A 14,318-nucleotide genomic window follows, 5' to 3' on the forward strand; every position below is an offset into this window, starting at 1 on the left:
TTAATCAACTACTGATCCCATTTCAGGAATAAATTAATACTTTGCTCTCATAGTGGTATCATCTCTAAAATAGAAAACTAATTTAGAAGACATATACACACATATATATGTATAAATTTATGTATGCATATGTAGATATAAAATAAAGAAAATTGTCAAGTAAAAAGAATTAAGAAATAGGCAATAATGGCATTTAAAGAAAAATAGAAAGAAAAGTCTTGGGATTGTTAGCCATTATAGGTTTATTTCTCTCATTGACACTTGGCATCTTCCCTCTGATGTGAATGAATGCAGCTGCAGCCCTCTGCCAACTATAATTTAGTTGGCAGTAATTCTACCCTATCAGAGGGCACATGATTGCTACTTATCCAGCAGAAACAAAGGCAATATGATGTGTAATTCCATGTTCATGCTACTTCTTCATTACTATATTTTATAAATCATCTATTCTTTCTGCTTTATTTTAAACTCTAGGTAGCTGAGCATAGTATGACATGTTTTACTCTAAACTACCAACAAAGTGCTCATAATAGGGAAATCAACCAAAAATAATTGTAATAATAAGCATAATAAATTAAAAAGCTGACATTTACTGGGTGGTTATTACTATTTGCCAGACAGTATGCAAAGTACTTTGTATGTATTACTCATGTAATACAGTAACTTATAAAATATCTGTTACTCTTACCATTTTATGGATGTAGAAACTGAAGGTTACATAAACTTACTACACTGCTAAAAACCACATACTACTATACCATAGAATAGTTATTGGCTTTGTAACATTGTCTTAGGGAATAAAGAATGTTGCAATATTTTCTTCCTCTCCAAAAGCATTAAGAGAACGTTTGATGAGGAGAATAAAAAATACAGAACGTATTTATTTACTCAAGTATTTGAATCTCAGGTAATAAAAAAATGACCCAAATGAATTTTTAAAAAATGTGATAGATCATTGATAAATACTGTGCTGCCTTTTTTTAAAGCCAGACAATAACATTTCAAAATATTGAGATTTCTATAGAATCCTAAAATGCTTTAGAGGCCAGCATAAAAAAAAAAAAAATTAATTAGTAAACCATTAAATGATTCTGAAAAGCCTTAAACAGTGAAAGAACTCTAAAAATCTTTAATATGAAAAATACCTAGCAATTGAAACATCAATCAAATTGTTTTTGAAGACTGACATCATTTTTATATTTTTCATTCTGTACTCAAAATGAACATCAAAAATTTAAATTACTGTCTTTCCATAGGAAAATAAAAACATGAATTTCAGGTCAGCAAAAGGATTAAATCAAATTTCAAAATATCGTGGCAAAATTACTGTTTGCTCCCTATAATATTATATTAGCTTAGATTCTTTTTGGTTTTTCCAGCTAGGCAGATATATATTCTTTTTATCCTCAGCTTCAAATTCTGAGACTGTAACTTTTTTCTTATACACTTATGTGTTCTTCACAATCAATAACTTAGACTTAAGCTCAAAATAGAGGTACATTGGGATATATCATAGATGAAATACTATGAAATAGACTGGTTTTGGTGGTCACTTGATGGTACAGGAAAGCAAGAAAAATATTACATGAAAAAAGAAAGAATAAATTTTCAGTAAGTTCACTGAATAATGTTATATTGGCTTTTCACTCCTCAGCTTGTTTTGTTTAGTAGTCAGGAAGTTGTTTTACATTCATGAGAGATTCAAAGTCAGCATCCATGTTCCAGCTTACAAATCTCTGTGTTACTATCTAAGAACACTCATAATGTATCTCATAATCTACTCATAAAAATGTACTCATAATGTAGTTTAATCAATTTGTCTTACTTCACCATAGACTGAACCCCTAAAAAAACACAGTATCTTTGAACCCTAAAGACTTACTGCTTGAATGGCATACAAAAGATGATAAATTTTAATTTCAAATGATGATTGTATAATATCAAATAATGAATTTGGTCTGCACTTTGATACTTTTGGGGTCATTTTTCATTCAATATATAACCAAAGTATTGCTGTTCTTGGTGATGACAGTCATTTCACATGATAAACAATACCGGAGTTGATGACATCAACTTATGATATTTTTAAAATAATTTGTATTTCTAATATTATTAAGATAAAATATTTTATGTTTAAAATTTAAAAATAAAATGAAAGCATAAAAAAATTTGAAAATTACCAATAACTTACAATATTGGGGGCAGGGAATATTTCCCTGGAGCTGGTTCTGAGCATCAAACAAGAACTCAGTTGTGGGAAAGCTGCCAAAGGAGAGAAAAAATGACAAAGTGGTTATGATCACCCTAAAGACTTTGTTATATGGCCCTTGTTTTCTAATGTCGTCACTGGAGCAGACATGCATTTTGGATATGGACTTGCCCATGAAGCTTCTGTTGTCACTGTCATCCATACATTTATGGAAGGCCATATTCACTGTCAAGATATTCTTTATAAAATTGTGTCTGATCAAGGAACTCATTTCACAGCAGAGATCAAAAATGTAGCAATGGGACTATGGCTGAATCAAGAAGTAAAATAACAGAGCCCTAAGATGGGTGGTGTAACTGTTTTCCAGAGATGAACACAATGACTGCTTAGATTCTGTGTCTCCTCACTTTGAGGAAAGGTTGTGAGCAAAATATTGTTCCATCTTGTTGTTTGGAATCTAACGCTGCTATTGTTGATGTATAAAAATCTAAATGTGTGTTGAAGGGTGTTATGGTTTCTTAAGAGGCAAACAGGTGAACCATATCAGTTATTAAGCTATTGTTTCTCTTCTTCATATCCACCCTCTATACTCTATTCCATGATGCTAAGATGGAATTCCACAAACCACATTTATCTTTTGTCATCTGGCTTCCTAGAAGGCTCTAGCAATAGAATACTGGTTAGAGGAAAGGCTGGAGGAGATATCAGGGATATTCTCCACCCAGTTTGCTTCCTGGTTATTTGTGGTTGGATTTCCTTACCAGCAAAGTTTCTTCTTCGTTGTGGCAGCAGGAGTTTGTTAGAAGCAGTCAAATTTAGGATCAAGTTTTTTTAACACTCAAAGCCATCAGTATCAACGAGTTGGAACCTCTCATTAAAAGCTTGGGTTTCATCTCCACAGACCCTTTCTTTTAACTTATAGACAGGAACACCTGCCAAACAGCAGTCACTTAGAGAAAAATGAGTTTTAGCTTCTCTTACTGCTTCCTGTTTTTGATACGTTTACACACCTTAGTGTTCCTTTTTAAATGCTTAGTTACTCACTTACCAATTATTTACAAATACATAACAGTTCCTTATATTGGATTATCTCTTTTAAAATAACTGGTGTGATTTGTCTTCTGATTCGTGCCTAACTATTACAACTCAATCTTTCTGAATACCAGTTTCCTCACTTTATAAAGGGAGAATGATACCACTTAACTCATAGGGTTAATGTTCAATTAAAAAAAAAAGATAATGCAAGCAAAGCACATGTTAAGAATTCAATAAATATTGTTCAAAAAAAATTGAGGTAGAGGGACAAAAGGCTTGAGGCTCTGAAGGTATGGGAATGAGAATATGAACTGAAAGTAGAATTTAGAAATGAAGCGTGGTAGACCAAGAAGTTGAAAGATTTAATGATCTTGGAAGGCTTTGGGTTTCTTGGGGCTTTAAAGAAGATGAATAGATCGTCGAGAGAAGAAACCTTAGCTATTTCAGGGATAAGGTGTTGGCTGAGAACAAATTTGGGATGTGTTAATACAAAAAGAAACTTACTATCAAGAATGTTGGGGGCATGACAATAAGGTAAACACAAATATTTTTCAAGTTATTCTATTGTTTTAGAATAAAAGGAGCTCTCAAATCCTCTATCATAGCCTTTCTGGCTAATCTCTATGATTTACTTTTTCCAGAAGTAAAATAAGAAAATATTTAACTCTTTTAAAGTGTGTAGTTAAAATTATTTTATGCTTATAGCATGGCATGGATTAAAACAATGGGTTAAGTGATAAGTATTTCATCTTTATTGGCTAACTGACATTCTTCTTGGAACATAAACTGGGTTTTGAACACCTCATTATCAAAAGATAAAGTCAAACTCATTGGAAATTCAGAAAATATATTTTTTTAAATCATGATTAATGGACTGGATGAAATGGCTTATGGAGAAATAGTGAAAAACAAATGACCAAAAGCATGGTTCAGAATTTATAAAAATGTGTGAATCTCAGGTTTCTCATGTAAAGAGAGTTTTTTGATGTGTTTTTTATTTAATTGTTTCCATATGGATACGGGAAAAGTCTTGTTATCTGAGCCAGAGGTCTCAGTGTATTGCAAACGCATGCATTGTTTTAAAAATGCAAACCAAGTAAAGCATATGAAATTTCCAGGCCTGGGGGGAGAAAGATTATATTAGGAACACTGTTAAGTGTGAAACATTAAAAAAGAGGGGGAAATTTAATTTACAAATCTATTAGGCAAGTTACCATTTTTCTCAAAGCATCAGCAATATTAGACTTTAAGAAAGTATTTACCAAGTATTTGCAATTGACAAGGAAGACAATTGCAAAGACTTTCCACAAAGTCAACATAAGCATGGAAACATATTCACATTAGAGAGCAGTGAGTTCTCCGAACACATTTCCTTTATCTGTAAAATATGGATAATAAAATCTGCTACCTAAGGTAATACATGCAAACCCACTTTATACATTGCTAAACACTATGAAGGGTGAGTTCCCATGAAGAATCTCTGAAAGAGGTAATAGGGCAACTAAAGACAAATTCTGATTAAGCCTAGGTACTTTTCAAATTTGAAGACATTTGAATAAAATTGGGGTATTTAGTAACATCCTTTGACAGAAGATAAAAAAAATTCATTGAGTACCTACCATATGAGAGCCACTGTGTTGGTACCTCACATAAGATTTTATTTAAACTTCAAAATAACATTGTATTTATATCACCTATAGTAAATAGGTAAAAACTTGAGGCTTAGCATTGTGAAAACAAACTGTATAAAAAACGCAGTCAGGTGTCTAGAAAAAAGAACTTACACACTTGCTGCTCAACACACACTACTACCCAAACAGGAAGAAAGTAGGTACCTTGCATCTCTGACAAGATGTGATACCACATTACTTCCTCAGCAGGAGGAAGAAAAGACTCCTCTTTGCCCAGTAACAGCTCAGTGAATGGGAGACTGACATAACTCAGCCAATAAAAAGTCACTATACTTCAAACTTTTAGTTTCCTCCAATAGACTCTTCATTCACAACAGCTGGCCCAAGTTCATAAAAGAATGTCCCTTTCCTTTGTTTCTTTGAACTTGCAAGTGGTTCACCATTAGACTGCATGTCCAGAATTGCAATTCTTTGTTGTTCCTGAAAAAAACTCATTTTGCTAGAAAAGTATCTGGCCGTCTATTGGTTAAAGTTCAACATATTAAATAGTAGACATCCATTTATATATAGTATTCTCATGAGTTATGTAAGAAATTGAGATCTAGAGAAATTAAACTTATCTCATTGGGCCCAGCTAGTGAATGCAGCTCTGCCTGATTTTAAACTCTGTAATCTTCTCAATAAACCTTTCAAAACTGGTCCCACATCTCCAAATATCTCTCCGGTGAGCATCACACCAAATTTGAATGATTGTAAGTAATTATTTTTTAGGTTGAACAATTAAAAGTCTCTTTCAAAATTTAATCTTGTTAAGATATGTCAAATTACTAATGTATTTAATGATAAATACAAACATCAAAAAAATAATATTGGATGTGGTTCCATATGTAGTGGTTAGCACGTCTGCTTTACACGCAGAAGGTCCTGGGTTCGCACCCCAGTGGAGCCACAGTCCATGGTCTATGGCCATGCCACCCTGAACAAGCCTGATGTCTGATCATGGAAGCTAAGCAGGGTCAGGCCTAGTTAGTACTTGGGTGGGAGACCACCTAGGAAGACCACGTGCTGTAGGCATAAATAATAATAAATAATAAAAATAAATAAAATAATAATAATAATATTTATGCATTTCATAGATGGAATCATGAGCTAGGTGTTGAGGATAAACAGGATACAAAAAAGATCAAATAGACTTTGGGCCCATATTAAAGTGTTGGTGGAAAACAAAGAGGTTTGGCCTCGTAGTGCAATGCAGAGCTGCTGATAGTAGGAGAGGCATTTGAGGCAGGGCTCTTTTGTTTTGTTTTTTTTTTAAACACTGTTAAGTTCACTATATAAATAAGTATCTGTTCCCTATGTGTATAACTGATTTAGGCCTGAGAAAAAAAACTATGAAATCAATCTTCCAAGTTCCACCTTCTATACATTATTCTTACCTGGTGTCTTTTAACAGTCTTTTCCTTCTCAATGTTTAAATTTTCAATCAGGAAAAAGTTATAAGAAATTCCTTTCTCTTCAAGGCTGGACATTTTTACTTTTCCCGGGAATATTTTACTTTCAAAAGACATGAACAAACTTGGAGCAAGAGGAATCTGTTTTTCTTCGTACAATGTAAGTAAGATACCCCAGTTCAGATATGCTGGATCAGATGCTAAAACAAGGTATTCAGGACTGTCTGTGTGTCTCTTCCATTTGTGGCCTCTGTTGCCCTTTGTGTTGAGTCCCTTCTCTCTCAGCCTCTGATGAAAAGATCTCTCCTATAGACTGAACATTTGTATTTCCCCCAAATTCATATAACCCTAACACCCAGTGTGATGATATTTGGAGGTAAGGCCTTTGGGAGGTAATTAGGTTTAAATGAGATTGCGAAGGTGGGATACTTATGATAAGATTAGTGTCCTCACAAGAAGATACCAAAGAGTTGGTTTTCTCTCTCCCCACCATGAGAAGATACAGGAAGGCAGACATCGACAAGAGAGCTCTCACCAGGAAATGAATCAACTGGTACCTTGTTCATGGTCTTCCTGTACTCAAGAACTAGGAGAAATAAATGTTGTTTAAGCTGCCAAGTCCATCGTATTCTATCATAGCAGCTCAAATTGACTAAGACAGTACTCCACAATAGGTCCAGGCCCATCTGGTCCCTAAATTTTACTATCTCAGAAGGAAAAAGATCCTACTCCAGTACTCATATTATTCTTTGCAGAGGGACTCCCATTAGCCTTCCTTTGGTCATATGCCTGCCCATTTCTGTGGTGCTGGAGGCAGAGTCTCTTGAAGAGAATTAAAAGAGATATCAAAGTAACATGCTCAAAACATCGTTTCAAAAGTGATATGTTCAAGAAATGTTAATTCTCACAATTAATAGTTGTATTTCAGGTGAGACCATCTATGCAGAGCTGTTGGTATTAGGACAGACATTTGAGGTGAGGATCCTTTTAATCACTTTTTGTCATTTTGGGGGTTACTTAGAGATAATTATAGGACTCTAGAAGAAGCTGAATCTATATCAAGACAGAATAGAAATTATTTCACAATATCTAGTGATTACAGATTTCTACTTATTTTTAGGAAACGAAGGACATTATATGATTAAAATTACCATATTGACTGAATGGAAATATATTAAATGACCAAATCTATTAAAAATTTAGTAAATGTATTTACCACTTTTAGTCAAAATATAATTTTAAAATAGAAGAAAATATATATTGTGAGGCAGTTTATAATAAATATTTTAAGAATTGCAGGCCACATGGTCTTAATTTAAACTATTCAACTGTCATTGTAGTGTGAAAGCAGGCATAGACAATACATAAATTAACGGGTGTGGCTATGTTCCAATAAAACATTATTTATAAATTCAGGCAGTAGGCTAGAACTTGTCCATGACCATAGTGTGCTAACCCCTTATATAGACAGTGATGCTCCATGTACATATAGAGTTCCAAATTGCTGAAAATACCTCCATACAATCTCATTGTGGTATTTAGTTTACTGTGTACAAAATGTTCTATTTCTTTTAGGCCCATGGTAAGTTGTATCTTCTAGCTCCTTTAGAAATTAGGCATGGCCAATGTGTGTTGGCTTTTGTAAAAAAAAAAAAAAAAAAAAAAGTGAGTAAAAGTGCCACGTGTTTCTTCTGGGTAGAATCATTAGAAGCCACTGCACATTTTGCCATTCCCTAGTCTCACAGCCTTAGTGACTTTAGACATACTGACATTCTTTGTCTAAGTGTTGTAAGTAGAATCTTCCTGATGCCCCCAAAGTTTGATGTCATTCTGTCATTCTCATTTGTTTCTATGTATTTTTTGAACTCTTCTTTTATTTCTTCTTTAACCCAGTCACTGTTTAGTAGCATGTTGTTTAACGTACACATATTTGTGGTTTATATTGCTTTCTTTTTGCAGTTAACTTCCAATTTCAAAGCATTGTGGTTGGAGAATATGCTTAGTATAATTTCAATCTCTTTAAATTTGTTGAGGCTAGTTTTGTGTACCAACATATGGTCTATCCTTGAGAATGTTCCATGTACACTAGAGAAGAATGTATAATCTGGTATTCTGGGATGGAAGGCTCTATCAATATCAATTATGTCTATTTGGCCTAATATGTCATTTAAGGCCAATATTTCCTTATTGATTTTCATATGGATGATCTACCCATAGCTGTCAATGGGCGTATTTAGGTCCTCTAGTATAATTATGATCTTGTCAGCTTTTCCCTTTAGTAGTTAGTTGCTTGATGTATTTTGGTACTCTCAGATTGGGTACATTGATAGTGGTAAGTATTATGTCTTCTTGATGTGCTGTCCCCTTTATCATTATAAAATGTACTTTTTGTCTCTTGTTACCTTTTTAATCTATTTTGTCAGATATAAGTACGGTTACACTTGAAAGCCATTTGCTTTCAGTATGGAGTATCATTTTCTACCCTTTCACTTTGAATCTATATTTGTCCTTGCAACTAAGATGTGTCTCCTGAAGGCAGCATATAGCCAGGTTATGTTGTTTTTGATCCAATTCGCTACTCTGTGCCTTTTTATAGGTGATATAAAACCATTTACATTTAGGGTGATTATTGATATATGAGGATTTCCTATAGCCATTTTATCTTTTGTTTTCTGATAATTCTGTGTCCCCCGTCCTTTGTATTTCTGTCCATTATTTTAGGTTGGTGGTATTCTATAATTTTTTCTCTGTTCCCTCTTTTTTATGTATCTCAGTTCTAGATATGTGTGTGTGTGTGTGTGGTTATATTTAGGTTTATGTAAAAGTAAGTTTTATATATATAGTAGTCCTTTTTCTTCTGATTGCATCTTATCTCCATTCTCATGTAAAAATTCAGAACTTTACTTCCTCCCCTTTTATGTTTTTGTTGTCACAAATTACCCCTTTTTATGCTGTGATTCATTTCCAAATTGCAATAGCTATTGTGTTCTCTTTTTTAAAAAAATGTTTTTACCTCTTTTAACCTTTATATTACATTTAAATGTATAATACCCTATTGTGAACAAAGGTTGCAATCTCCTATTTCTGTCTGTGAATCGTCTTATAGTGTTGTATCCTTTTGTCCTTTTGTTTCAGGTATAATAACACCTTTCTGTATTTACTGTAATGTAGGTATTGTGGTGGTGAGTTCCCTCAGCTTCTGTATGTCTGGAAAAATCTTCATTTCATCATCACATCTAAAGGATAACTTTGCTGGATATATTATTTTTGGCTGGTGATTTCTTTCATTCTATAGTTTGAATATTTGATTTCAATAAAACAAAGTTGGAGGATACAAAATCAATTTATAAAACTTCATTGTGTTCCTATATACAAGCAATAAAATTTCAGAAATGAAAAAAAATTCATTTCCAATTGCAACAAAAAGAATAAAATTCCTAGGAATAGACTTAACAGAGCATGTGAAGGACTTATACACTAAAAACTGTAAGACATTATTAAAAGAAATTGAAGAAGACATAAAAAAATGAAAAGCTACTCCGTGTTAAAGGATTACAAGAATGAATATAGCTTAAATGGCCATATTACCCTAAGCTATATACAGATTTATGCAATCCCCATCAAATTCCCAATGGCATTTTTCAATGAAATAAAACAAAAAATTCATCAGATTTGTGTGGAACCACAAAAGGCCCTGAATAGCCAAAGCAATTCTGGGAAAAAAAGAACAAAGCCAGACTTCCAATTATACTACGAAGTGACAATAATCAAAACAACATGGTAGTGGCAGAAAAATAGACACACAGACCAATGGAACCGAACTGAGAGCCCAGAGATAAACCCATAATATATATATGGGCAAATAATTTTTGAGAAAAGAACCAAAAACAGACAATGAAAAAAGAAATCTGCTTCAAAAAATGGTACTGGGGAAATTAGAAAGCCACATTCGAACAAATGAAACTAGACTGCCATTCGTCACCACACACAAAAATTAACTCAAAGGGGATCAGAGTCTTAAATATAATATCTGAAACAATAAAATAGATAGAAGATAACATAGTTATTAAACTTATGAACCTTGGTCTTAGAGAAGATTTTATAAATTTGACCCCAAAGGAAGGGAAGTAAAAGCAAAAATAAATGAATGGGACTATATCAAACTAAAAAGCTTCTGCACAGCAAAAGAAACCATCAACAATACAAAAAGACAACCAACTGAATGGGAGAAGATATTTGCAAACAATACTTCCAAAGACGGGTTAATATACAATATATAAAGAACTCATACAACTCAACAAGAAAAAAATCAAACAATCTAATTGAAAAATGGTCAAAGGACCTGAACACCACTTAAGAAAGCATATAAATGGCCAACAGATTTATATATAAAGATGTTCAACATTACTATTAGAAAAATGCAGATCAAAACAACAATGAGATACCACCTCACAGCTGTTAGAATGACTATCATCAACAGGACTGGTTATAACAAGTGTTGGAGAGGTTGTGCAGAGAAAGAACCCTCATACTCTGCTTGTGGGAATATAAATTGGTACAGCCACTATTGAAAATAGTATGGAGGTTTCTCAAAAATTAAAAATAGACTTATGATATGATCCAATAATCTCTCTTCTGGGTATCTACCCCAAAAATTTAAAAACATTTATTCATAAAGATATATGTCCCCCTATGTTCACTGCAGCATTATTCACAGTGGACAAAACATGGAAACAACAGCAGTGTCTTTCTATAGATTAAATAAAGAAGATGTGGTACATGTACACAATGAAATACTCATCAGCCATAAAAAGATGAAATATTGCCATTTGTGACAACATGAATAGATCTTGAAAATATCACACTAAATGAAATAAGTCAAGATGAAAAAATCAAGAACAATATGGTTTCATTCAGATGTGGGATATAAAACAGAAAGCAACAAATGAACAAATAAGACTAGCAAACAAACAAAAACGCATACAGACAGACAACAGTATGGTAGTTACCAAAGAAAAAGGAGGTTGGGGGGAAGATAGAACAGGGTAAAGGGGGTCAAATATATGGCAACAGAAGGAGACTTGACTTTGGGTGGTGAACACACAATATTCAGATGGTGTATTATAGAATTGAACACTTAAAAACTTATATAATATTATTAGCCAATGGCACCCCAATAAATTTAATAAAATACAAAAATAATTTTTAAAAACTCTTGAATTAATCTCAGACTTATCCTTGAATGTATGAATGAAAGAAAATACTTGTGAGCTAACATTGTGTGAATGTGGTACTGCCTGTAGAAATACTATGTATGCTAACTCAATCCAATGCTATCAATATTTGGAGGTGCAGGCAAAAGCCTTGTGTAATATTCACAGGGCAGTTGTATCGAGCCCAAGGGAAGACATTGGTTTAAATCCACAAAGATGGCTGTTTTACACTACATATGGAATTGGAATTCTCAGTGGACCTGGGTGCATGCAATCAATACTCATAATTAAAGGAAAGCACTTCAGACAGCTTCACGCACTGGGACACAGTTCCTCATGATCATAGAGCACTGAGGCAGCTGCCAGTGTTCCTATTCCTTGAGAACAGGCAAACTCAAAAGCAGACTACTACTGAACATAAGATTGAGCTATGTTTCTAAAATTTTAAAAGCCTAAAGATGCTTTTCAAAGGAACAGACTATTCTTTAGAGAAGTTTCAGATAGTTGGGTAAAATAGACATTTTCTATTTACACAAGTACCCTGCAGCTTCATTAGCTAAATTGTAAGCATCTTAGGTACTGCATTAAGTATTTGTATTAATAAGAATGATAGAATGGGTTTCTAGAGAATCAGAAGCCTGGCAGACATAACAGCAGCCAGGAAATGGAAGCTATTCAAAGGAAGTGGACACTAGTGTTTGTAATTTATGTGTATCAGATGCTGATGAGAGAGAAACACTGAATAAGAGGGTTATAATTTAGTTTCTACATTCTTGTAAATTTGGGTGTTGGATCTCATAATTTAAGAAATTATAAAATCTCTCTCCTAGGTTTCCTACTTCCACATGCATCATCCCCTCCCCTTTTCTCTGTTAACCTTCACACATAAACTTGTCACTCCAACTGAAAAAAGATCCTAATTTATTTGTGATGTCTCATACATGGTGGTCATTCAGAAGTAAATAATCCAGTAGATAGTAGAAAAACAGATTAACACAATAATGTTTTTGACTAAGATTTTCTATTGATTCTGATTTACAAGTATATTTATGTTCCTTTTCAAAGAAATGCTGTTTCTCTTTGTTCATTTCTATGTCTTACCCATCTTATTCTTATTTTTTTAATAGAACATGCAATGGGAAGAGAAAGAGAAGATAAGAGACTTTGGTTTATATCTCAGCTCTCTTCTAGTTGTTTACATGAATGTGGAAATTTATTTAATCAAGAAAAAGGAGGATTGGAATTATGGGTAATAAAGTATCATATAGCATTAAGAATATGTTATAATTGAAAACAAAAAATATCTATATGTTCTGAAGTTTTATTAGGAGAATGATTTGTGCATAGGTGAACAAAAAAACTTGAGTTTGGTAAATAAGAAGTATAAATTCAGGATTGTGTTAGATATAAAATTAAAAGTCTACCAAAGCTAGCTATGATATTAACAGGGCTAAGAACAGCTTCCTATCCTAAACAAATATAAAAATATAAAAATGTAATAATATGGAAAACAAATTGTTTAATAAATTAGACAAGATACATAAATTCCTTAAAGAAGGAAAGTAAATGACATGTGTCCCACCATCAACCTTGTGTACTGCCTTGAAGCAATTTCTTGTGGTCTGCACAAGGAAGCTGTGCTTAAACAAAACACAATAGCCTTAAACAGTAGAGGAGACAGAGATTGGAGTTTGGAGATGCTTAGTCAATAATTCTAGTCTTTCAAGAAATTGGTCAATTTTATCTAAGTTTTCAAATTTTGAGGCACAGAGTTGTTCATAGTAATCCTTTACTATTGTTTTAACATGCATGGGATCAGAAATAATAAGTCTCTTTCATTTCTGATATTGGTAATTTGTGTTTTCTGCCTTTTTATCTTGGTTTGCCTAGCCAGAAATTTATCAATTTCATTCTTTTAAAGAACCAGCTTTTCGTTTCATTGCTTTTTAAAAATTATTTTGCTGGTTTCAATTTTTTTGATTTCTACTCTAAATTTATTATTTGTTTACTTCAGCATGCTTTAGTTTAACAGTTCTCTTTAGGTAGAAGTTTAGATAAATGATTTTTAAATCTTTCTTCTCTTCTAATGTATACATTTAACCCTCTTTTCCTATAATTACTGCTTTTGCCACATCACATACATTTTGATAAGTTCTATTTTCATTTTTGGTTAAAATATTTTAAATGTCTCTTAAGACCTCTTCTTCTTCTTCTTCTTTTTTTTTTTTTTTAGGCTAAGCAACCCTTGGTTGACTTCACAGATTGTAAGGACCTTTTCGGCTTACAATCCCTTATTATTATTATTATTTTTATGCCTACAGCACCTGGTCTTCCTAGGTGGTTTCTCATCCAAATACTAACCAGGCCTGACTCTGCTTAGTTTCCGAGATCAGACAGGATCAGGCTTGTTCAGGGTAGCACGTCTGTAGACAAGACTTCTTCTCTACTATGTGCTATTTAAAAGTTTATTGTTTAATTTACAAATACTTGGATATTTTCCCAGTATCTTTTATCATTGGTTTCTAGTTTAGTTCTATTGTGCTCTAAAGATATACGTTACGTGATTTTGATTTTTTTGAATTTGTTAAAGGACGATTCATGGCACGCAATGTAGTCTATCTTGGTGAATGTTTCATGTGAGTTTAAGAATACGTATGCTGCTGTTGTTGGATCGAATATTCCCTAAATGTCAATTAGATCAAGTCAATTGATTGTGCTGTTCAACAGTATCCTAACTTATTTATAGACTGTTTATCAATTACTGACAGAAAGGTGCTGA

General features: G+C 33.1%; 1 pseudogene; it reads right to left on the bottom strand.

Annotated features, from left to right (window-relative positions):
- Window positions 1-13,851: 13,851 nt before the first annotated feature.
- On the bottom strand, window positions 13,852-13,970 carry LOC120590650 (uncharacterized; annotated as a pseudogene).
- Between the last annotated feature and the right edge of the window lie 348 nt (window positions 13,971-14,318).

This window comes from Pteropus medius, unplaced genomic scaffold (genome assembly GCF_902729225.1).
Source record: "Pteropus medius unplaced genomic scaffold, Ma_sr-lr_union100, whole genome shotgun sequence".
In the NCBI taxonomy this organism is placed as follows: domain Eukaryota; kingdom Metazoa; phylum Chordata; class Mammalia; order Chiroptera; family Pteropodidae; genus Pteropus; species Pteropus medius.